Source organism: Rhinolophus sinicus, linkage group LG10 (assembly GCF_036562045.2).
Source record: "Rhinolophus sinicus isolate RSC01 linkage group LG10, ASM3656204v1, whole genome shotgun sequence".
In the NCBI taxonomy this organism is placed as follows: Eukaryota; Metazoa; Chordata; class Mammalia; order Chiroptera; family Rhinolophidae; genus Rhinolophus; species Rhinolophus sinicus.
In genome coordinates, this window is record NC_133759.1 from 37,113,742 (window position 1) to 37,137,884 (window position 24,143).

Here is a 24,143-nt window from a genome sequence, read left to right on the forward strand (position 1 = left end):
GCCACCAATAATGTCTCCTCCTTACAACTAAATCAGTGAGATAACCCCTACTCTGAATTGTCCTCCATAGTAAATTCTAGCATCCACCTCTCTTTTACCTAAAATGTAACACACTATTTGACTAAATTCTGGTAACACCAAGATTAAGTATGAGAGTATGGGGTCCAAACCTCTGGTGCCCGTGCAGCTGCTGCTCATTCCAGCATCCTGTCCATCAGGCCAGCTCATATACACCTGCAACAGTTCAGGTGACATTTTCTTTAGGGCCATTCCTGATCCCATAAGGCTCATTCCTATGGGATCCTGCTGTGAACTATATGTATCTCACTTATTACAGTGCATTTCAAATATTAGTTTACCTGTCTCCCCTACTGGACTCTGAATTCCTCAGGACAAGGGGAAAGTCATATTCATATTTATAATCCAAGTAACTACCAAAGCACCTTTGAATATGGCAGGTAATCAAAAATGTTCACTGAATGAATTGAAGAAACTACACACATAGACAAATTGTGAGTGTGGCTGAAATCTCACTTAATGTTCTGCTTAACCCCAAAAGGCATTTTACTTCATTCAGTCCCTGTTTTGAAGGAAACAGAAACTCCAATTCTTTTTCCTTAGTTAAATACATCAATATCTTAAATGTAAAGTTTCGTACATAAAACAACTGAAAATATCAAGTATACATCTCAATCACTTCAGAAGTGTTGCATAGAACTACATAAAATGTATGTCTTCAAAAGGTAAAGAAAAAAACAGCTGATGTTAGATTGCCAAATTTTTATGACCTTTTATTCATTTTTTATTGTAAAGAAATTATGAGGTATATGATTAAAGAAATACAGATATATAAAATCTTCTAAGAAGGTAGACAAAGTTATAGGGACCAGGTTTTTTCCACGCAGGGAAAAAATCCACTAACTGATACGGGCTTTCCCATAATGAGCTGTCCCAAGTGGCCTGAGGAAGAGGAAGTAGAAAATAGAATAATCAACTATTCACATATACCAGGGGTGTGCAAACTTTTTTCAACGTTCTTCACCAAGGGCCATATGCAGTAAAATACACAAACAGCCGGGCCACTCACTCGAGGTGAAGTACGTATTGCCTCACCTGGTTTATTTAAGTAAACTAAATATACTTTTGGAATTTGCTGTGGGCCAATTAACAATGGATTGTGAGCCGCAGTTGGCCCGCGGGCCGCAGTTTGGACACCCCTGACATATACCCAATTGTATGGCAGGTAGGTATTTACAATCCAGGATAAGTTTTCAAACTTCATCAAATACTGGTAAAAACTGGGAACCAAGGAGAAAACAAACTATACGGATGCTTCTAGTTAACCCTAAACCTCTCTTCAAAATCCAGGAATTCAGTATCTTTTTATTTTCTATGAGAGAATAAGAAAGAGTAGACAGAACTAGGAAATATACGCGTATACATGTATACCGACACATGCATACAAACATCTACATTTCTGTGTCTATCTAAAAAGACCACAAATTCATACTATCTCAGATTCCAATCCAAAACTACAATAACAATGCTCATTCAAGCCTTATTTATAACTTCCATTACCACAGTGATAAATCTAACTAACTCTTATCATCTTCAATATATTGAAAAACTTGCTCAATCCTAAAATGCACATACAGCAGTTATGAAATTCCTAATTTACTCCAGTATGAAAAACAATTACACAGTTCAGTATTTGTTTACAGAGTTTTTGTTTTAGCCTGGGGTTCATAGTCAAAATTCTGTGTAGTTAATTGGTTTAGTTTTTTTTTTATTCTCCCTTTCAATGTGTTATTCACTAGAAACCCACGTAGGTTCATTCATTTGTATTTCACTTGGGTTTTTTTCTCTTCCCATTCTGACAGATTTTATGTATTTGTTTCTGATCATGTGAAATACTAATGTAGACTCAGAAACACATCCCTCTCTCCATCCCTCCTCCTCCATTCCCAGCCCCTTCATCCTTTCCACACTGTACCCACCCAAATCCCGCGGGAAACCAATCTCATTAGTTTTTGGCTTATCCTCCCTGGGTTTATTTTTCAGTAAGTGTGCAAATACGTATCTATATTCTTGTTTCCCTCTTTGCCTTACCGTTTTAGGTAGCATACTGTAGTTACTCTTTTGCACTCTTTTTCATTAACAATATGTCTTAAAAATTACTTTATATCAGTTCATAGAGATCTTCCTCACTCTTTTCTTTACATCTGCACTGTACTCCACTGTGTGGATATACCACTGCTTATGGTTAGATTGTTTCCAGTATTTTCACAGCGCTACAATGTAAACTATTAATATACTTCTGTTCTGTTCCCCCTCAAACACCATCTCAGCCAAAAACAAAGACAAAAAAACTGGTTCTACCTCCAAAACATACCAAACTCACCGAACACTGCCATTAACCCTGACACAGCCACGCTCTAAGCCATTATCAGCATTTCTTGGCTACTCTGCTCCAACACCCTCCTAATCAGTCGCTCTGCATCCACTCTAGCCTCTCTACAATTCATCTGTGCCACAGCAACTAGAAAGTACCTGGTACAGAATAATTTAGATCACTGCAATTCCTTGCTTAAAACTTTCCAAAAGCTTCCCATTGTAACCCTGAGTTGCAGCTATGCCCTACAAGACCGTATATAATCTGGTATCTATCTACTTCTGATCTCATCTTCCACTCTCTTACTCATTCACTACTCTCTGACCATACTGGTTTTGCTTTCTGTTCCTCACATACTGTGTTCCTACCTTAGGGCTTTTTGTACTTGCTTTTCTTTCAACTTGGAATGTTCTGCCCCAGGTCATTTACCACCTTCTAACATTCATCATTTCTCAACTCAAAAGTTACCTCTTTTAATAGGTTTTCTGTGTATCACCTGGGTCATTCTTCTAGATGACAAAGGGGTTCTACAGAAAGTAACCTCACAGGGTGATCTAATCAAAAATTCCTAACTGGGCAGATCATGGTGAGGAGTCTTGCCCCAGACATATAACTTAGTAAAAGGTTTATCTTTGCTTTAAGCAAGCCCCTTCTATTGTTTTTGTGAATCTAGGTTATAACACACCTTTCAAGTGCCTCTTTTCAGACAGAGACCACACTCAAGAGAGAACATAATCTTGTTAACTATCCTCTAATCCAATCCCCATCTTGCTTTCTTCCACCTTCATGTAACCTTCCTTACTTTCCCTCCTTAATTCCAAATGCATAAAAGAAGGTGCAAACTATCATTCCAAGAAGCACTTTTCTCAGTCTGTTGAGATCTGGCTTCCAGGAGTATCCTGTTTGGCTCAAATAAATTTTTATAAAAATTCTCTACAGGTTTGGACAAGCTAACACTGACTTTTGCTACCATTTTAACACCTTCATAATGCTTATTAGTACTTACAATCCTCATTTATTATTTACATGTTGGTTATTCCATTGGAAAATAGGGAGTTTTGAGGACAGCTTTTAATCCATACAACTTTAACTATTTTTTAAACTTTTCTGTAGGTTTGAAATATTATATTATAGTAAATTAAGACCGGGTCTTATGTTAATTTTTGCTCTCAAAGACACATTAGAGCTGATGGTCCAGCTAGGTCTTATTTTCGGGGCAACACGGTAACAGTAGAATTGCTGGGTCATATGGTAACTCTAGTTTAACTTTTTGAGGAATTGATACACTGCTTTTCCAAAGTGGCTACACTATTTTACAACCCAACCAGCAATGTATGAAGGTTCCAACTCCACACACAACACTTCTTATTGTCCATCTTTGGATTATAACCATCTTAGCAGTGTGAAGTGGTTAACTCATTATGGTTTTGATTTGCATTTCCCTAATAACTAATGATGTTGAGCAACTGATCATGTGCTTATTAGTCATTTGTATGTCTTCCTTGGAAAATGTTTAAACACTTTGCCAAATTTTAAATTGGATTACATAAATTTTTATTATTGAATTGTAAACGTTCTTTATATATATAATCCTTATTTGATATGTGCTTTACTAATATTTTCTCACTGACTTTCTATTTGAATGATAGGATCTGCATTTTCCTATCAACTTAACCTCCAGATTCAGAAGAAAGTCTTTGTCAGTAGTAGTTTATAACCATAATCAGCACATTAAAAACAATTTACGAGAATCTGGTATCACTGACAAATGGTTACTTGAAACCTACATTTTACAGGAAATACAATAATTTAATTTAGGTAGTAAGAGGAGTTGAAGCCACAGATTATTCCTATGTTGTCAATGCTAATAGTGGTGTATAGAATACCCTTTGATAAAATGTTGATTGCAAACTTAGCAAATCACACAAAATCAGAAACACAATCTTCTAACCTCTTTACATTTAAAAATACATACTTGTGGGCCGGCCCGGTGGCTCAGGTGGTTAGAGCTCCATACTCCTAACTCCGAAGGCTGCCGGTTCGATTCCCACATGGGCCAGTGGGCTCTCAACCACAAGGTTGCCAGTTGCAACTCCTCAAGTCCCGCAAGGGATGGTGGGCAGCGCTCCCTGCAACTAAGGCTGAACACGGCATCTTGAGCTGAGCTGCCACCCGGATGGCTCAGTTGGTTGGAGCGCATCCTCTCAACCACAAGGTTGCCGGTTCGACTCCAGCAAGGGATGGTGGGCTGCGCCCCCTGCAGCTAGCAACGGCAACTGGATCTGGAGCTGAGCTGTGCCCTCCACAACTAAGACTGAAAGAACAACAACTTGAAGCTGAACAGCACCCTCCACAACTGAGATGGAAAGGACAACAACTTGACTTGGAAAAAAGGCCTGGAAGTACACACTGTTCCCCAATAAAGTCCTGTTCCCCTTCCCCAATAAAATCTTTAAAAAAATAAAAAATAAAAATACATACTCGTATAAAATAAAATAGATTCCAACAGTACTACATAAGGGTAGAAATTAACACATTTTAGAAACTCGTTATTTCTGACTACAAGAGCTGGAACCAACTTCTCAGTCTAGAATACAAGGCCTTCTGTGATCCACCTCTTCCTATCTTTTGAAACTCCCTCACTTTACATTCCAGCTCAGTTACTTAAACACCTGTAATTAAGCCCTGATATCAGCTCCTACAGGAATACTTCCTTGACCACCTTTCTCCTAAGGACCAGTTTAGAACTTTCTAGTCCAGTGGTTCTCAAATTTTTTGGTTTAAGGACCCCTTCACACTCTTAAAAATGACTGAGGACTCAAAAGCTCTTACCTACCTATATAAGTTATATCTATCAATAGTTACTGAATTTGAAATTAAAAATGAATTTTACGGTTTTTCATGTAAAAAATAATAAGCCTGTGTAATGATTACTTAAAAAACCCCTTTTAAGCATATTTTAGTCTTAAAAACCATATCTTTCAGGGGCGGCCAGTTAGCTTAACTGGTTAGAGAGCAGTGCTCTCAACAAGGTTGCAGGTTCGATTCCCACATGAGCCACTGTGAGCTGCGCCCTCCAAAACTAGATTGAAACAACTACTTGACTTGGAGCTGATGGGTTCTGGAAAAACACACTTAAATAAATAAAAGTTAAAAAAAAAAAATCTTTCAAAACAAAACCTTTAGTGAGAAGAGTTATATACTGTTTTACATTTCTGCAAATCTCCTTAATGTCAGGCTTAATAGAAAACAAATTCTCATCTCTGTCTGCTTGCACTGTCAACCTACTGTGATGTCACAAGTTATACCGCCTCTGGAAAACCATCATATATTTTTAAGCAACTAAGAGCAAAAAAAGTAAATGTCTTATGTTATGAAAATAGATTTGACCTTGCAGATCTCTGAGAAAGAGCTCAGGGGCCTCCAGGAGGCCCCCGACCACACTTGGAAAACCACTGCTCCATTCTGTGCTCCCACAATACCCTGGATAGGCTCTATCATTTGCACTTACCACACAGTACCGAATTATCTGTTCGTTTTCGCTCTTCAAGTTCCTTAAAGCTGTAAGCCATGAACCTTCTTCAACTTTGCATCCCTGTGCCTCATAAAGCATATAGCATATATCCTCTCAATAAACATTTCATGAATAAAACGGTAAATATAGGAAAATATTCACACACCCTAATGTAGAAAGGTACATGTAAATGAACCAGATTCCACCATAGCCAATTCTCCACCATAGCTAATAGAAATGTATGAAAGAAAAATCATGATAAATTCATAGCACTGCCAGAAGTAGAATAAAGGAAACATTCAGATCTGGCGTAAGCACACTAGATTAGACCTTTTCAAAGTTCAACCTGAGGGAACAAGGAAAGCAGATCCTATAAAACATCTTAGACTGTAAACAAACACCCACAGATCCAGTTTCCTGACTAAAGTATTTTATATAATATGCATGTGTCAACTATTAAAAATATAAATTTAAGTAAAATAGTTAAAAACCAGAAGGTGGTAAGTCTACTTGGAGACTTATTTACTTGCTAGTAACAATGGGCCTGCCCTCACTGTGAGTCACCAAATGGTACCAGGGACTCGAGAGCTTATTCACCTGACCTGGGAGAGCAGATAATACACCACATTAGGACCAATCCATGACTAATACTAGAGAATTAAGTACATATAATCTTTTTTTTTTTAAATAATCTTCTGAACAAAATCTAAACCACAGCTCCTATTTCCTTATTTTCAGTATTACTTAAAAGTACAAAGTATGTTGCTGGAGAAGAGCTTTGCTATACAGAGACTGAACTAATCTCTGTAGGAAACTGTAAGTCTACTAAAGCAAAATACATAATCAGGTAAAAAGTCAATGCAGGGGGCGGCCGGTTAGCTCAGTTGGTTAGAGCGCGGTGCTCTTAACAACAAGCTTGCAGGGTCAAGCCCCACATGGGCCACTGTGAGCTGCTCCCTCCACTAGATTGAAACTACTTGACTTGGAGCTGATGGGTCCTGGAAAAACACAAATAAAGAAAGAAAGAAAGTTTTTGTTTTTTTAAAAAGAGGCTTAAAAAAAAAGTCCATACAGAAAGATGAAATGAAGATTCAAGAAAGCTAGTGGACCAATTCAACTTGGGGGAACTTACATTTAAAACTCATGACTTATGAATAAAGTATTGACCCAGAATGTATAGGAAGTAAAAAGTAAAGGGCATGCAATCTAAAAGGGGAGACAAGCACACTAATACAAAAAAAACGATTAAAAAACTGAGCGTAAGTCAAGATAAGAAATCGTATTTGTGACTTAGTTTAACCAGAGCATAAAATCATGGGACCTTGACTTTGTGGCTTTCCAGACTTTGTAGCTTTCCATTACTCACTGCCTAAACACAGCCAGCCAGCCATCTCCATCTTGGAATTCTCTTGATCAAAACCCAACTACTTAAAATTTAACCCCTCTGCCTGGTAGTCAGTGTAAACAATAAATTAGCACCATCAAGTTTAGTTCAGCTCATCCACTAATTGTTTAACATTGGGAAAGTTCCCTTAACTTCCAGTTTGTTATTTGGAAAATGGGATGGCTAAATTATATGATCTTTAAAGTCCATTTCAACTATAAATTCCATGTGGTCAAGCAATTCTACACCTCACAATTCCTCAGCTTTTGTTCTAGTCAAACAACTCTCCAACCTTCTTACAAGGTCCCGCATGGCCCCTGCCTCCCTCCTGGACTCATCCTACACATCCTTTATCCTACACAACGCTAGCCCTTAGTCTTTCCTCTCAAGCTATATATGGCTTCCTTTCAGTTTCTCCAAGATGCCAGGCTCCCTCCCACCAAAGAGTTTTCCCATGTGCTACACGACCACATCCTACTATCCTAGGTGTTCTCAGCCGTGTCAGACCCAATACTCCCTTTTCTAAAATAACAAATATTTCATAACATCCCCTTTATTGTTCTAAAATAAAACTTATAGATAATACAAACTAAACATAATTTTAAATAATTACATATATGTGTATGTTATGTAGAGTCCTAACTATATTATAAAGGAAAAATAAAACATAATTTAGTACAAAATAATATATAAGTAAATGCTCTAATACAATTACTTTAGGAGGGAGTGGAACAGCAGAATACTATGGTTTTTCGTAACAAAACTTGGAGGACTAGTTAACCATTCAAACAATACGCATGAAAGCATAACTAACTCTAATTTACAAAAACAACAAAAAACTAGGAATCAAGAAACCTGAGTTCCATTACCAGCTTTGCCCATAACAAGCCTAACATCACTTCTAAATCTTCTTTCTTTAAAAAAACTTAAAGTCACTTCACCAGTCTGGCCCTCAGTTCCAGGTGGGTGAAGAGCGCAGACAAGGCTGGCACAGTCCCTAGGCGATGGTCAACCAGGTGGAACTCCACGCTTACTTCACCAGAACAGCAGCTCAGCAAGGATCTGTTGACATACTGTAGCTAGCATCTGTTTGTATAAGGCTTCTCTGTTTCTCCTTGTGTTATAAAAGGGACTATTGGCAGTTTCTTATAAAATTAAACACACAATTATCATAAAACTCAGCAACTGCACTCTTGGGCATTTAGCCCAAAGAAACGAAAACTTATGTTCACACAAAAACCTGTGTTCACACAAAAACTAAATGTTCATACTTGCTTTATTTGTAACGGTCAAAAACTAAAAACAATCCAAATCTTTCAACAGGTGAATGGTTAAACAAACTGTGGTTCATCCATATCATGGAATTCTACTCAGCAATAAAAAGAAACGAACTGTTAAAACATACAACACCTGGACAAACTTCAGGGAATTATGCCAAATGAACAAAGGCAATCTCAAAATGTTATAAACTGTGTGATTCCATTTATATGACAGTTTTAAAATGACAAAATAGAGGACAGATTAGTGGTTACCAGGAGTTGTAGACCACAGAGGGGAGGGGAAGGTGGGAGAGATGCGTGCTAGAGGTAAGCGTGGTTATAAACATGCAACACAACACATCCTGGTGGTGTTGGAACGGTTCAGTATCTTGACTGCGGTGGTGCAGACAAAAACCCACACAGATGATAAAATTGTATAGAACTTAATACACACACACACATACACACACACACACGTTAAGTAAAACTGAGGAAATATGAATAATGTCAGTGGACTGTATAAATGTCAATATCCTGGTTGTGATACTATATTAGTTTTACAAAATGTTACCAGTGGGGGAAACCCAGTCAAGAATACAAAGAATTTCTCTGTATTATTTATATAGCCGCACATGAATCTACAATTATCTCCATCAAAATCTCAATTTAAAAAAAAAAGCCTGAAAACCTAAATCCACTGAGCTACAGGCTCCCTAAAGCTAGAGCCTGGACATTTCACAGTCCTCTGTGCTTTTCAAGCTGCCAGTAGTAAAGAACTAATGGGTTTTCACCCCAAGTTATAGTAATCCAATAGATTCCTAAAATACAATAAAAAGAACAGAAAAATAAAAGACAAAATACAAGGCCACATTTTCTTATCAATTCTCAATTTCTGTAGGAGACCATCGTGGACGTGGCAGTCAGCAAAAGGATCATAGTTTTGAGTAGTGATGCAGCAAGACAAGTAAGCCTCCTCAGGAATTCCTCGCATACCAGTTCTCTCTCCTGGAAATTCAGCAGAGAGACATCAATCATCGGACTAAAGAGATGCTTCCCATGTTCATTAAAAAGATCTTAAAATACTTATGGGGGGACCTCCTATATAGTCATGAAAAAGCCAATCGAGCCAAAAAACAAACAAAACATTTCAGGAACCAATCTCTTTATAAAAGATAACACACAAGAGTTAAATGTTCCTTCAAGCCTGATTAGTTGAGAAATCATTCTTTAAAATATATACACTACAAATCACATACCTAAGATTAAAGTAAGGCAACTTAAGGTGTTCTGTGAAACTCTTTGTTGGAGACTAGTCTGGACTGGGTTTTAGGATAGGAGTGCTCAGAATATGAAATTGTCTATTTCCCAAGACTCCAGCTCTACATCCAACTACCTTTCTCCTTAATTTAGGTTCAAATACAGATATTACATAACAGGAGTTAAGAGAAAACATGAAAAGTAAAATCTCTGAGCAATTTCCCAGTTTCACTTAATTTTATCCATAGTTCAAAACTCCTTTAAAATAAAACTCTTGCTAATGATACTAACAAACAGCTAAACTGCCTGCTTTGAGGTTCACATCTTTTCCTTCTCTATGCCAATACTCTTAAAGATTAATAAATACGCAGCAAAATGCTAAGAACCAGGTAATATACAGAAGGCAAACCTAGGGCAAGAATAATACCCTAATTAACAGCCCTAATACATAGTGAAACACATTTATTAATGAAATTGAAAAAGGAAACAGAATTATTCAGCAAGAAAAGGAAGTACTGGGACCGGCCCAGTGGTTCAGGCAGTTGGAGCTCCGTGCTCCTAGCGCCAAAGGCTGCCGGTTCGATTCCCACATGGGCCAGTGGGCTCTCAACCACAAGGTTGCTGGTTCAATTCCCCTATGCGATGGTGGGCTGAGCACGATTTTTAATCGTGCAACTAACAATTAAAAATGGCAACTGGAGAGCTGGCCTGGTGGCTCAGGCAGTTACAGCTCCATGCTCCTAACTCTGAAGGCTGCCGGTTCGATTCCCACATGGGCCAGTGGGCTCTCAACCACAAGGCTGCCAGTTCAACTCCTCGAGTCCCGCAAGGGATGGTGGGCTCCGCCCCCTGCAACTAAGGTTGAACACGGCACCTTGAGCTGAGCTGCCTTCCGAATGGCTCAGTTGGTTGGAGTGCAGGCTGTCAACCACAAGGTTGCCAGTTCGACTCCCGCAAGGGATGGTGGGCTGTGCCCCCTGCAACTAGAAAACAGCCACTGGACCTGGAGCTGAGCTGCACCCTCCACAACTAAGATTGAAAGGACAACAACTTGACTTGGGGAAAAAAAACAAATGGCAACTGGACATGGAGCTGAGCTGCACCCTCCACAACTAGATTGAAGGACAACTACCTGGAGCTGATGGGCCCTGGAGGAACACACTGTCCCCCAATATTCCCCAGTAAAATTAAAAAAGAAAAAAGAATGTACGTAAATGTGTGTAGTCTATACCAACATATATATATATACATATATATATATATATATACATACACACACACACATACGAGTATATACACATGTATTTAAATAGTGGGTAGAAGAGTAGAATAAACACACAGGTATACATTTGTTTGAAAAAGCAAAAAATCGAGGGGTTGGGGGGAATGGGTGAGAAAGATGAAGAGATTAAGAAATACAAATTGGTAGCCACAAAATGGTCACAGGGAAGTGCAATACGGTATGGGAAATATAGTCAATAATGTTGTAAAAACCATGTATGGTGCCAGATGGACAATAAACTTATATGGGGGGGGGGGGGGGAACCACAGCATAAATTATATAAAGGCCTAACCACTGCACTATACACCTGAAATTAATATAAAATAATATTGAATGTCAACTATAATATATATATATATATATATACACACATATATATCAACTATATAAATATATATAGTCACAGGATGTAAAATACAGCAGAGAGAATATAGTCAATGGTACTGTAATAGCTATGTACGGTGTCAGAGGGGTAGTAGACTTGGTGGGGTTATCACTTTGTGAGGGGTGTAAATGTCTAATCATTATATTTTTTTGTACACGTGAAACTAATAAAAAAGAAAGAAAAGGAAGAAATCTCTCTGAAGGATACATGAGAAACTGATGATTTTGGTTGCCTGTGGGGAAGATAACTACATGGCTGGAGGAAGGAAGCCTTTGGTACTTTCAAATTTTAAATGTAGTATCTACTTGAAAACAAAAAAAAAGTTAAATGCAAAAATTATCTTTCAATGTTGGACCCACCCTCTACCTTGACACAGTACCATTAATAATGCAACTATTCTGCAGCTGAGTGAAAAACACGTCTAAAAGCATGTGGTGGCGCTATCATCCATTCTCATGTCTCCCTCTTCTTCCCAAAGACAGTTCCAGAGACTGAAACTCTCTATAAGTGGAAACACAGAAGACTGGAACTATTCACCCTGAACACTAAAGAGACCCAAGAGACCCATTTTCCTAGTTTAGCAACTAAGTAATGCCTAAGCCTCTTCTTAAATTCTGAGAGTCTATGAGACAATTAAATAATAATTATTCTATTTCTCCAACCACATTTGTGTCTCTTAGGTATCCCCTGAATTTCCACATAGCTCCTCCCCAACTGACACTAATTAAACATTGTAATTAGTGTCCATTTTGTTTAATACTGTAATACCTTATAGAAGGTTATCTTTTTAATCTTCAAAATAGTTGAATTTCTTTACTTTTTAATTATATGTATTTATTATATTCACCTCTTTTGGTGAATGCTATTCAAAATTCATAAGCACAAAATGATATACAATAAAGTCTCCCTACCACCCAATTCCCTCAGTTAATCCAGGATCCTCTTCCCAGAGGCAACCAATATATACCAGTATGTTGGTTTTCCTTTCAAAAATAATGCACTTATAAGCAATCAAATACATATATTCTACTGCCCTCTTTTTTAAAAAACAGTAATGGTAGAATTCTACACATACTGTGACCACACTTTTTTTTTTTTAACTTTACCCATTAATGTGGTGAAATCATTCCACATCACTACATAAAAACTTTCCTCATTCTGGTTTAGAGTAACAGAGCATTCAATCATACTTTCTAAAAGTCAATCCCCCTACTAAGGAACATTTAAGTTACTTCAAGAATTTTGCTATTATAAACAACAGTGCAATAAGTAACCTTGTACATGCATCATTTTGCACATGTGTGCGTATAACTATAGGATAATTCCTACAAAAAGAATTAATGGGTAATGGTATGTGCATTCATAATTTTGATATTGCTAAATTGCCTTCCTTAAAAGTTGTACCAACTTATACTTTCAGGAACAATGTATGAAAATATTTTCCCCAGTCCTATTCAGAAGTATTAAAATACTTTATCTTTGCCAAGCTGATAGGTAGAAGTTACTTTGATGTCACTTAAAATAATTTGGGTTTTTCTTAAAGTATGTAAATCCACCCAAAAAATGCTACCTTTTTGAGATTACATTTTAAAGGAAACATTAATGACACTGTCAATAATTTATGAAGACTTCAAAAAGGATTGGACTCCTTAAAAAAAATTTTTCGGGCCAGCCCGGTGGCTCAGGCGGTTAGAGCTCCATGCTCCTAACTCTGAAGGCTGCCGGTTCGATTCCTACATGGGCCAGTGGGCTCTCAACCACAAGGTTGCCAGTTCAACTCCTCGAGTCCCGCAAGGGATGGTGGGCTCTGCCCCCTACAACTAAGGTTGAACACGGCACCTTGAGCTGAGCTGCCTCCCAGAGGGCTCAGTTGGTTGGAGCGCGGGCTCTCAACCACAAGGTTGCCAGTTCAATTCCTCGAGTCCCGCAAGGGATGGTGGGCAGCGCCCCCTGCAACTAAAATTGAACACGGCACCTTGAGCTGAGCTGCCTCCCAGATGGCTCAGTTGGTTGGAGCGCGTCCTCTCAACCACAAGGTTGCCGGTTCGACTCCCGCAAGGGATGGTGGGCTGTGCCCCCTGCAACTAGCAACGCAACTGGACCTGGAGCTGAGCTGTGCCCTCCACAACTAAGACTGAAAGAACAACAACTTGAAGCTGAACAGCACCCTCCACAACTGAGATTGAAAGGACAACAACTTGACTTGGAAAAAAAAGGCCTGGAAGAACACAGTGTTCCCCAATAAAGTCCTGTTCTCCTTCCCCAAAAAAATCTTAAAAAAAAAAAAATTTTCCCTTACTGAAATAAGATCCAAAGTTTAGCATACAACTAAATGTAATCAAGTGCAAAACTTCTCTAATTTATTCAATAGTTCATTTTCAAAATGGATACTTCAGTGGCTTTAAGTCTCCAGCGCCAGTAATGAAGAAATAATACTTTTAATTTTATAACTATATAGGCCTCATCTATAGAAACCATTGCTTATAACTTAATTAAAAATTAGTGGCTCGCTCACCCACTGGTGTGAGCTCGTTAAGCAGAAAACCTCCTGTACGTCCTATGCATCTCTGTCTATGTGCCTGAGTATTACTATTAATGGTACTAGACATAATGTTAATGCTCATATTCCTTTCTCATGTGAATATGGGGGGGGGGGAGGCCAAATAGCATAATGCTTCTCTATTCATTTTTTAAGTTAAAGATAATAACTGTAGTCTGCTGGTTCATTTATTCGTAAGTAAATTTATGTCTTCCTTCCTCTACTCCCAATACTTTAGGATCAAGCTTAGCAACACGTTTCAATATGCCACCCACCTGAGCAGAGGGGAAAGAAAATATTTTGAGATTTTTTTATTTTATTTGAAAACTCTGTAAAGATGATCTACACAAGCTTTCTAGAACATCTAATTATACTAGGTCACACATTAAGCACTTTTGTTAGTTGCCTATATATGACTAACCACAAAACCACAGTCTTTCTCATTGTAAGGCCAAGGCAAAAGGAAAAGCTTATCGTACATTCAAAACAAAGGCATACTACATCAAATAACTATTAATAATAATTCACTGTCTAATTTGTTTAGGAGTAGTGAGAGAAAGAAAGTTAAAGGTTAAACAACTGGAAAATTGTTTCCTGTTTTCAAACACACAGGTACTGAAATAAAGGTCATGATTACTGTACTAAAAAAAAAAATAAACCTTTAAACTTACACAGTCTCTTTCAACCTGCCTCTGAAAGACCTAAAAAATAAAGAACTGTATGAGACAATCGTTAAAAGCATAAATTCTAGAGTCAGGCAGACCTGAGTTTGAAACCTGACTCTCCCACTTAAAAGCTGTGTGCCACTTGGCATGTTAGCTTCCCAAGGTTTCAGTTCCCTCATCTCTGAAATGAGAAAATCACTAAGACCTTCATTAGAAGTTTGTTATAAGGATAAAATGAAATAATATAGAAAGAACACATAGTATAACCTGACACATAAGTAAGCATCTATGTTAACTATTGTTATAGTCTACAATTACATATATATAGTAAGCCACACAGAGCTTTCCTAATAGGCTATATTGACAGTCGCAACTTTAAATGACAAAAGAACATAAAAGGAAGCAGGTTAACAATACACAGAATACACAGAATTAAAGAAATCACTGATTAAAAAATAACAGTCTAGGGCACAAGGAGAAGATAGTGAATTCTTCATTAAGTTAAACATAAAATGATGGTTGCTGGTTGGTATGGTGCATATAGCTCTCTAAAAAAAAGTACACACACACAACCCCCACACACACCTACAAGGACTGCTACATATATATTCTTAGTGGCAGACTGAGTACCTAAAACCCAGAAGCCTCTCAGTTAGGAAAAAATATTAATAATGGAGTGGTGGGTGAAGTATATCAAGATTTAAGACAACTAATGATTTCCAGTGAAAAGGGGGTATTTCCACAGCCACCAAAAGAACAAAAATGAAATAATTTCAATTAATCAAACCTTGTCAAAAACCAACAACCAAAACCAACAACCATCTACTCCTATAGATGTTTCCTTAGGCTCACCATATAAAACAACAAGCATGTTAAGTGAATTCCAGCTGGTTCTGCCCCAGGACACCCCCCAAAATTTAACTATAATGAATCTTAATTAAGGGGAATGACATCTATATAGCTGATAAATATGGAACCTAACTTTTGAAAATATACAACTGCAAAAATAAATTTTAGCTCACAAATTATAATTTTTGTTCAGTCAACAATGGCAGCATCTGTAATGATTTATAAAGCTAAAGGAAAACACTGATTCTTTAATAGTACCTAAATACAAGACCCCCGGGTGCTGGAGGAGAGCTCTACAGATACTCTGACCGCCAAAACGATGAACATACGGGAAGTAGGTCCTAGAGCAAATTAAGCCTGAAACATCGTTGGAGGCAAAAATGACAAAACTGAAGCTGTCCTACTTTGTTTGGCACATCAAGAGAAGGCAGGGTTCTTTGGAAAAGACAATAATTGGCGGGGGAAAAGAAGGCAGCAGGAAAAGAGGAAGCCCAAATATGAGATGGACTGACTCCATAAAAGAAGCCACGGGCATGAGTCTACAAGAGCTGAGCAGGGCTGTTGAAGACAGGACATTGTGGGCGTCACTCATGGGGTTGCCAGGAGTCAGAATCTACTCAATGGCAGGCAACACAAATACAAGACCTACACTAAATCAGTAGTTCAAAAGTAAACAATTTTAAATGGCCATAATTCAACTATTTAACAGAAATAATTACTGTGTAACTACATGTAACTTATCGGAGGCAGTATTACCGTGTTTCCCCGAAAATAAGACCTAGCCGGACCATCAGCTCTAACGCATCGTTTGGAGCAAAAATTTATATAAGACTCGGTCTTATTTTACTTATAGTATTTACTTACTATAAGTAAAATAAGACCAGGTCTTATATAAGACCAGGTATAATATAACATAACATAACATAACATAACATAACATAACATAACATAACATAATATAATATAATATAATACTGGGTATAATATAATATAATATAATATAATATAATATAATATAATATAATACCGGGTCTTATATTAATTTTTGCTCCAAAAGACGCATTAGAGCTGACGGTCCGGCTAGGTCTTATTTTCAGGGAAACGTGGTAGTAGCCTGGCTACAAAAACTGAGCATCTCTATTTCAAATAGCAGTTCTTCAGTTTAATTCCTGTGCAAATCAATAGGTTAAATTATTAACATTAAAGTTCAAATTGCATTAAACTTAAAATTCTGACAATCTGAAATCTTATTTAACTCACAAAAGCTCAATCATTCAAGCTAGTCAAGTACAAACGTCTCAAAATGGAGTTTGACCTTCCTGTTGACAGTCACCTCAAATTTCTACCAGTGGCTCAGCAGGTAAAGAATTCATGGAATTTAGGTCTTCAAGGTCTAGTAAGCATTGTGGTTAAACCACCCAGTCAACACAAAATTATGTGGGGCAATGCCTGATGATTATCTAACCCCTTTACCCCTGCCATTTTTTCTCTACTTCACGACCGCCATTACTTCTAAATGGTAGAAGGAGATATGAAATTAGTAAATATTATACGTTAGTTATTAGAAATACAAGGAAAACCTATGATCAGGAATGTGGGTAAACTGCAGTTTCAATAAAGCTCCTGGATTACCCATAGATTTCTTTTAATCCACGTAATCCTGCTCCTGAGCCATGGATAATCAGGATCACATTTCCCTTAGAGGTAAAAGAGCATTTGCCTGGTGGGCTCCCAAGTGGCTGGAGCAACAGAGGACAAGCTCCACGGTCAGCGACACAGCGACACACAGTCCCTCCTGGGTTTGCACTAGTGGGATTCCGGCTGCAGACCCAGCTCTAGCAATAACACCAGGATACGAGGGACTGTCCAGATTAACATTCTTTACTTCAGCAGTAAATATTCCCAGCTAAAGGGTCAACTGATAATAACCTCAGGTAACCTGCATATACATTCTTGGTGAAGACGTGGGGGGAAGATAGATAAATCCTGGAATCAGGACTCAGGAGAAAAATTTGTGAATTTTCTGAAGAAATGATTAAATTTCTAGATTATTAACTGCTTTAGGCTGGAACCAAGTTAATAGGAAAATGAGTAATGGAACACTACATTTGCAAAACACTTTGGCTATACAGGTAACATATCCTTCCTCTCAATCCCTAAGAAAGTTGAATACCTAAAAGTCTTACATTCTGGAATAAAATTAATAAAATTAATCTCTACCCTGCAATATCAGTAAATGGGAATCCTGGGCTTACTAAAGAGAGATGAGAGGATATGTGATGATTATAATCTGCTATGATTTGATCACAGACTTAGCCCCCAAATTTGTTAGAAGGTCCCTATTATAACTTGATATTATGGGATTTGTCTCACTTGACAGGTTCCAAAAGTTATTCAATAATTTTTTTTTTAACTTAAAGTCCTTATAAACATTCCTCCATCTACAGGTAGAAAAAAGTAGAGGGGCAGGCTTGGCAGCGCTGAGGCATTAGAATGTTTGAATTCAGGAAGAGAAGGAAAAGTACAATATCCTGGAATATCCTTTATATGAGTCTTTAGTCCACTACCTCCTCCCAACCTGCTGGTGACACATACTCAAATTCCATAAATAAATAAAAAATGAGGCCCAGGAAGACTGAGTGACATCCCCAAAGTTCCAGCTATTTGAGACCCACATCGAGGCCTACAACCAAGATGTGACTTCTGACCCCCTAGCCTTTCCACAGTGGCTAACAGTGCTTCTATTGTTGGGATCCCCAGTCCAAAGTTAGATAACAGGGAAGATCATAATTTAGAAAGAACATAATTAAAATTACAAAGTTTATTTTTTAATTACTTTCTATGTATTTTGTTCATATGCACAAAGCAGGTTGGATTAAAGCCTTTATGGATGAGTCACTAAGAAAAGCAGGAAATAATAGGCAAGAGGTGCAAAACTGCAATAAATCAAAACCGAACTCAATTTTCACTTCTAAAAAACAACCCGAAGGTGGAAGACCCTTATCAATGCGTGAACCAGGGAGAATAAAACAAAGTTTTTTGGTTTCAGTCATTTTTGTTTTTGTGAATGCCAGTTCCAGCTTTAAAGCTTAAGAGTTTTCCTTTGTTCCACACTTGCCTCCTGAAACTAGGTTAAGATCTTTATCCTGAACAGTCTCTCCTATGCTACATTATCATGACTTAAACAGTTCTGCTTTTACCATAAAAATCTTACAGCATAGCGTAAAAATCCCCAAATGATTAATGAACTGCTGAGAATTCTGACTCGCTGGAGATGATTTAATTAGGAATCATATTTCCAAACATCCATTCAGCGCTTCAAAATAACTACTCATCTAATTTAATTATGATGACTTCACCAAACAGTAACACTGCCCACAATGTTTACAAAAGCACTTGTCACTCCCTTCGGATGTAGCAATGTAGAAAAAGTCTGTTTCCATATTTGTCAAGTGTATACTCTGTAACAAGTGGCGGGGTTTAAAAGTCACTTAAGATTATTTAAATAGCAACGCACTTCAAGTTTATGAGTCCCACCATGTTCCATCCCAAGTGAATCCTAAATTCGCTCGGTTTTATTTCAGCAGCAATTCCCACTCGGTACCAGAGACGGATGTTCCAAGGCAGCCTTAGCCAAAAAGAGACTACAGGATTCTGTTCTGGCCACTGTAATGTAACAGACTCTAATATTAAGCAGCTCCAGTGGAGATTATTGCAACACCTGAGTAATTCGGCAATATGTGTCGTCCCCCCCCCAAACGTACACGCGCAGCCAGGAATTACCAATAGCAAACAAGATGCTGCACCAGGGTTGCTCCTAATTGCCTACCATTTCCCGATCACTTGCTGTTCCGTCTTGCACCGCGTCCTGTCCTATCATCACAACAACCCTGTCAAGTACATATTATTACCATTAACAAATCAGGACACTTTGGCCCAAGGCCCCAGGGGTGGTCAGTAGCGGCGCTAGTATTTGAAAACAGGACTATACCCCTAACAGTCCAGGATCCCCGCCCCTAAAATACACTCCTGCGCAAAAAGACTCTAGAGGGTCAGGAAGCAACGGGGGGCGTCCGCACAGACGCAGGGGGCGAGGACACCACCTCTTCACAGACGCGCCCCTCGGGAACGCGACTAAAGCGCTGGCGGATCAGAGTGGCCAGCTGCGTCTCTTGCCGCGGGAGGCCGGGGAGCGCTGCTCACCTTGGAGAAACCCGGGAGGGCCGCAGTCGAGCGAGGCGCCCCCGCGGGCCGACGGGCGGGCGTCCTCCGAGACTGCAGGAAGCGAAGCGCGGACAACCAAGTCGCCGGCGCCACAGGCTGTGGCCAGCAAGAGCGCGCCGCCGGCCCGCGCGGGGGCACCTCAGCGGGCCGCCGCGACCGCGCCGCCCCTCAACCGCGCCGCATATCCGGGTCCCGCGTCGCCGCACTCACCTGCCCGGCGCTCCGTCGCCACCAGCTCCCGACTCCGGATGCGCGGTCAACAGCCCAGACCACCACGACCGTCTAGCTGCGGCGCCCCCATCCTGCCTCTCTCCGTCACCTCCCGCCTGCCCCACGCGGCGCTACACCAGCCCGCCGCCCATTGCTATGGCCCGTTCCTCCGCCACCACCGCACCGACCGACGGAGCACGCGCGCGCCGCCGCCACCGTGGCCGCGCCCGCGCGCGCGCGCGCGCCTCCTCAGCCGGCCTCCCAGCAGCCCTCGCTCCGCCCCGCGCGCCGCTGGAGCCAATCCCTGAACCCGCAGAGGCCGCCGCAGCTATACGGGACGGGCAGGGCAGGGAGAGCGGCGGCTCTGCTGGCAAGTAGTCTCCGGCTGTCCACTCAGCAGCTGCTGAGTGGCTGAGTGGCTGTTCAGCTAGCCTTTGCTGTGACCGGAGGACCGCGGGATGGGGATCCTCAGCAAACCGCCCCAACTTTCACAGACTCTACTGGAGAGACCCCCTCTGTTCCTGGGTGTCCTTGCTGGCCTCCTCTTTGCAGTTTCCCTAATTCCGTTCTGGTTTTTCAACAAATTCCTTGGTTCCTGTGCGCAGCACTTTGCTTATTGCCCGTCCCCTCTGTCACTCCAGTTTTGGGGATGGAGGGGACGCTGGGTCGGCTCCCGACACCTGGCCATTTAATCCCTGCACTATTAATGGTCATAAAAGCAAAAGTGTAGCCTTCCGAACCCAAAATTCTTTTTTTAATTAAGTTTATTGGGGTGACAATGGTTAGTAAAATTACATAGGCTTCAAGTGTACAATTCCATAATACATCATCTATATAACAGCCTTCCAAGCCCAAGATTCTTTTTCTGTGTTTTCATGTTTGGGACAACAGCTAACATTTGTCTGCAGAGACTTAAGGTTTACCCAGCCTTTTTCGCATAACTTATCTCCTGTTATCTTTGACCTCAACCAGGAAATTTCATGGCTCTCTTTCTTAGTAGCACACTCGAATTTTACTTATTAAAAAACAAAAATTTTAAGTTATTGTAACTTACTACTGCTGGGGCAAGTAAGTAGTTGAGTAGTCTGTGATAGAATGGAGACATAGAACCTAATATAAAGCAAAGGTGGCAAACAAGGCAGTGATTAAAGAATATTTGATAAATGGTCCTGGTTTAATTGATTTCATAATCAAAACTAGAATCATGCCATATTCAAAAATAAATTCCAGAATAATTAAAGATATAAAATACACAAATCAAAAACTTAGAAGAAATTTATTTTTTAATTTTTTTTTTAATTGGGGAACAGTGTGTATCTCCAGGGCCCATCAGCTGCAGGTAGTTGTCCTTCGATCTAGTTGTGGACAGCGCAGCGCAGCTCCAACTCCAGTTGCCATTTTCAGTCTTTAGTTGTAGGGGACACAGCCCCCCATCCCATGTGGGAATTGAACCTGCCACCTTGTTAACAGGTCTCTCTCTCTCTAAGCAACTGAGCCATCCAGCCGCCCCTCTGGGAGCTCAGCAGCAGCTCGTTGTCTTCAATCTAGTTGTGGAGGGCGAAGCTCACTGACCCATGTGGGAATGAAATCGGCAACCCTGTTGTTAAGAGCTCATGCTCTAACCAACTGAGCCATGCAGCTGCCCCCAGAAGAAATTTTTTAAAGAATAGTGATATAACCCGTGAAGGGGAATTTTCAGCAAGACAAGAAGCCCAGAATTATTTTTAAAAAATAAAAACATTTGTCTCCATAAACATTTTGAAAGTTTTGCATGACATCACAATAAGACAAGTATAAAAAACAAGAGATGGACTATATCTACACAAAACATATGGCAAACACATTGTATCTCTAACATAAAAGAGTTTCCATAAACAGATTTTTTTAAAAAGCCAAATAACTCAATGTTTTTTTTAAAAAATGGGCAAAGTATACAAGCAGGCAATTAAATGGAAGATAAAATCCAAATTTAAAAATGCTTATTTCACTAATAGTCATGAAGAAGGAAATTAAAACAATAATCCATTTTTCCCTCATTAGATTGGCAAACATTAACAAGACCAATCAATGATACATGTAGAGACAAGCACTTTTAAACATTGCTGATGGGAATGTAAATTGCCATAAACTTTCTAGGAGTAATCTGGAGTAATTAAAATTTAAAATACACATACTTACTCATTGACCAAAAAATACATTAACTCTGCCCTGTAGAAAAACTACAGAAATTACCAGTCATAAGGATGTATACAGGATGCCATAGTGGGTGAATGTTGGTCCTCCTAAAGATATGTCTACCTGGAACCAGTGAACATAGTCTTATTTGGAAATGTGATCCTTACAGATGTAATTAAGTTAAGGATCTTGAAATGAGATCATTCTAGATCTAGAGTGGGCCATAAGTCCAATGACAGGTGTCCTTATAAAAGAAATGCAGAGGGAGATTTGAGATACAGAGACACAGAGATGGAGGTAACGTGAAGAGTGAGGCAGAGATGGGAGTGATGCATCTACAAGCCAAGAATGCCAAGAATTGCTGGCAGCTGCCAGAGCTGGGAGACAGGCATAGAACAGATTCCCCCTCAGAGCCTCTAGAAAGAACCAACCCTGCCAACACCTTGATTTCAGACTTCTGGACTCCAGAACTGTGAGAGAATAAGTCTCTGTTGTTTTAAGTCACCCAGTTTGTGGTAATTTGATAAAGTAGCGAAAGGAAACTAATACAGGTGCTTATTGTATTGTTTGTGCAAGACAAACACTAACAAACTGGGAACAACCCAATTGTCCATAGGTAGTGAAATCCACTAATTAATTGTACTGCCTCCATACTATGGAATATTAAGCAATGATGAAAATGAGTTAGACTTATTTGTATTGACCTAGAGGGATGTCCATGATGTATTGCTAAAGTGGAAAATGCCCTTTTCGAGTGATGAAGAGTGGTATAATCCTATTAGTACATTGCTGGCCATTTTTATATCTATTAATGTGAGCGTAGAGAAAGGGATGGAAGAATTTACACCACTAGGCTGATCACATTGAATACTTCAGAGGGCTGAAAGAGGAGGGTGTGGGTGGGAGGGAGTTATCTTTTTCTTTATAGATTTTTTAATTATCTTACTCATTATAACAAGTATATGTATTATCTTATTATTTTAATCTAATAAACACAGTTTTATAAGAAAAAAACAACTGGTGACTAATTTTTAAATCATGGCTAAAGTTGTGAACGTAACTTTGTGGACAGGGTTCTATCTGTCCAATTTTAGAAGATTCTATTGTTCTCCATAAGCCCCACTGAGTTCTGAGCTATCCTTTTAATATATGATCTTTTCATGTTTCCCCCTATTTGCTTTCTTTCCAAATACTTCTGAGTATTTCCTAGACTCACAGAATTTTTAAAATTTTTCTTTTTAGAATTTCACCACTTTCTTTTCATTGTATAAGTAATCTATTCACACGGTTGGAATCCAAAATGTACAACCAAACATGCAGTAAAAATCTCTCTTTCCACTATGGTGTTCTTACAGACAACCAATGTTGTTAGTTTCTTGAGCTTTCTTCCAGAAGTATTGTATGCATATATAAGCAGATGCAGATATTTCCCCATTTATTTTACACAAATGGAAGTGTTGGAGTTATACTTGTTTTCTTCAAATAATATATATCAGGTTGTTTTTTATTGGCGCATATAGATTTTCTGTATTCTTTTAAAACTTTTACTGGTGTATAGAATGCACACAAAAAAACTTCACGTCACAAATTTTCACAAATGGAACACACCTGTGTAACCAGTTCCCAAATCAATAAAGAGAACATGACAAACATCTCAGAACCCACCTGTGACCCCTTATAGTCACTCCCCTGCCTCCAGGGGTAACCACTGTCCTTTTCCTGGTTTTGAACTTCAATTAAATAGAGTCATACAGTGTGTGCTCTTTTTGTGTTTGATTTCTTTTCCTCTACGTTGTTTTGATAATCACACATTACTGCATGTAATAGTACTTTGTTCATTCATTGCTATATAGTATTTAATTGTATTTACATTCTATTTTATGGCTATATAATGTTCCATTGTAAAAATATAATTCATTTATCATATCCCTTATTGATGGATATTTACACTGTTTCCAATTGTTTCATACACAAACAATGCTGCAATGAACAACCTTGAATTTATATC

General features: G+C 39.0%; 1 protein-coding gene across 2 annotated transcripts in view; it reads right to left on the bottom strand.

Annotated features, from left to right (window-relative positions):
- Nucleotides 1-20,209, bottom strand: part of PIK3CB (phosphatidylinositol-4,5-bisphosphate 3-kinase catalytic subunit beta) — a 153,485-nt gene extending 133,276 nt beyond the window's left edge. Inside the window, exon 1 of one of the 2 annotated variants that reach the window (XM_019747566.2) lies at nucleotides 19,961-20,209. The gene's annotated coding sequence lies outside the window, so the exon portion shown is untranslated. The remainder of the gene's footprint in view (nucleotides 1-19,960) is intronic. The other variant, XM_019747603.2, reaches the window with a different exon arrangement.
- Between the last annotated feature and the right edge of the window lie 3,934 nt (nucleotides 20,210-24,143).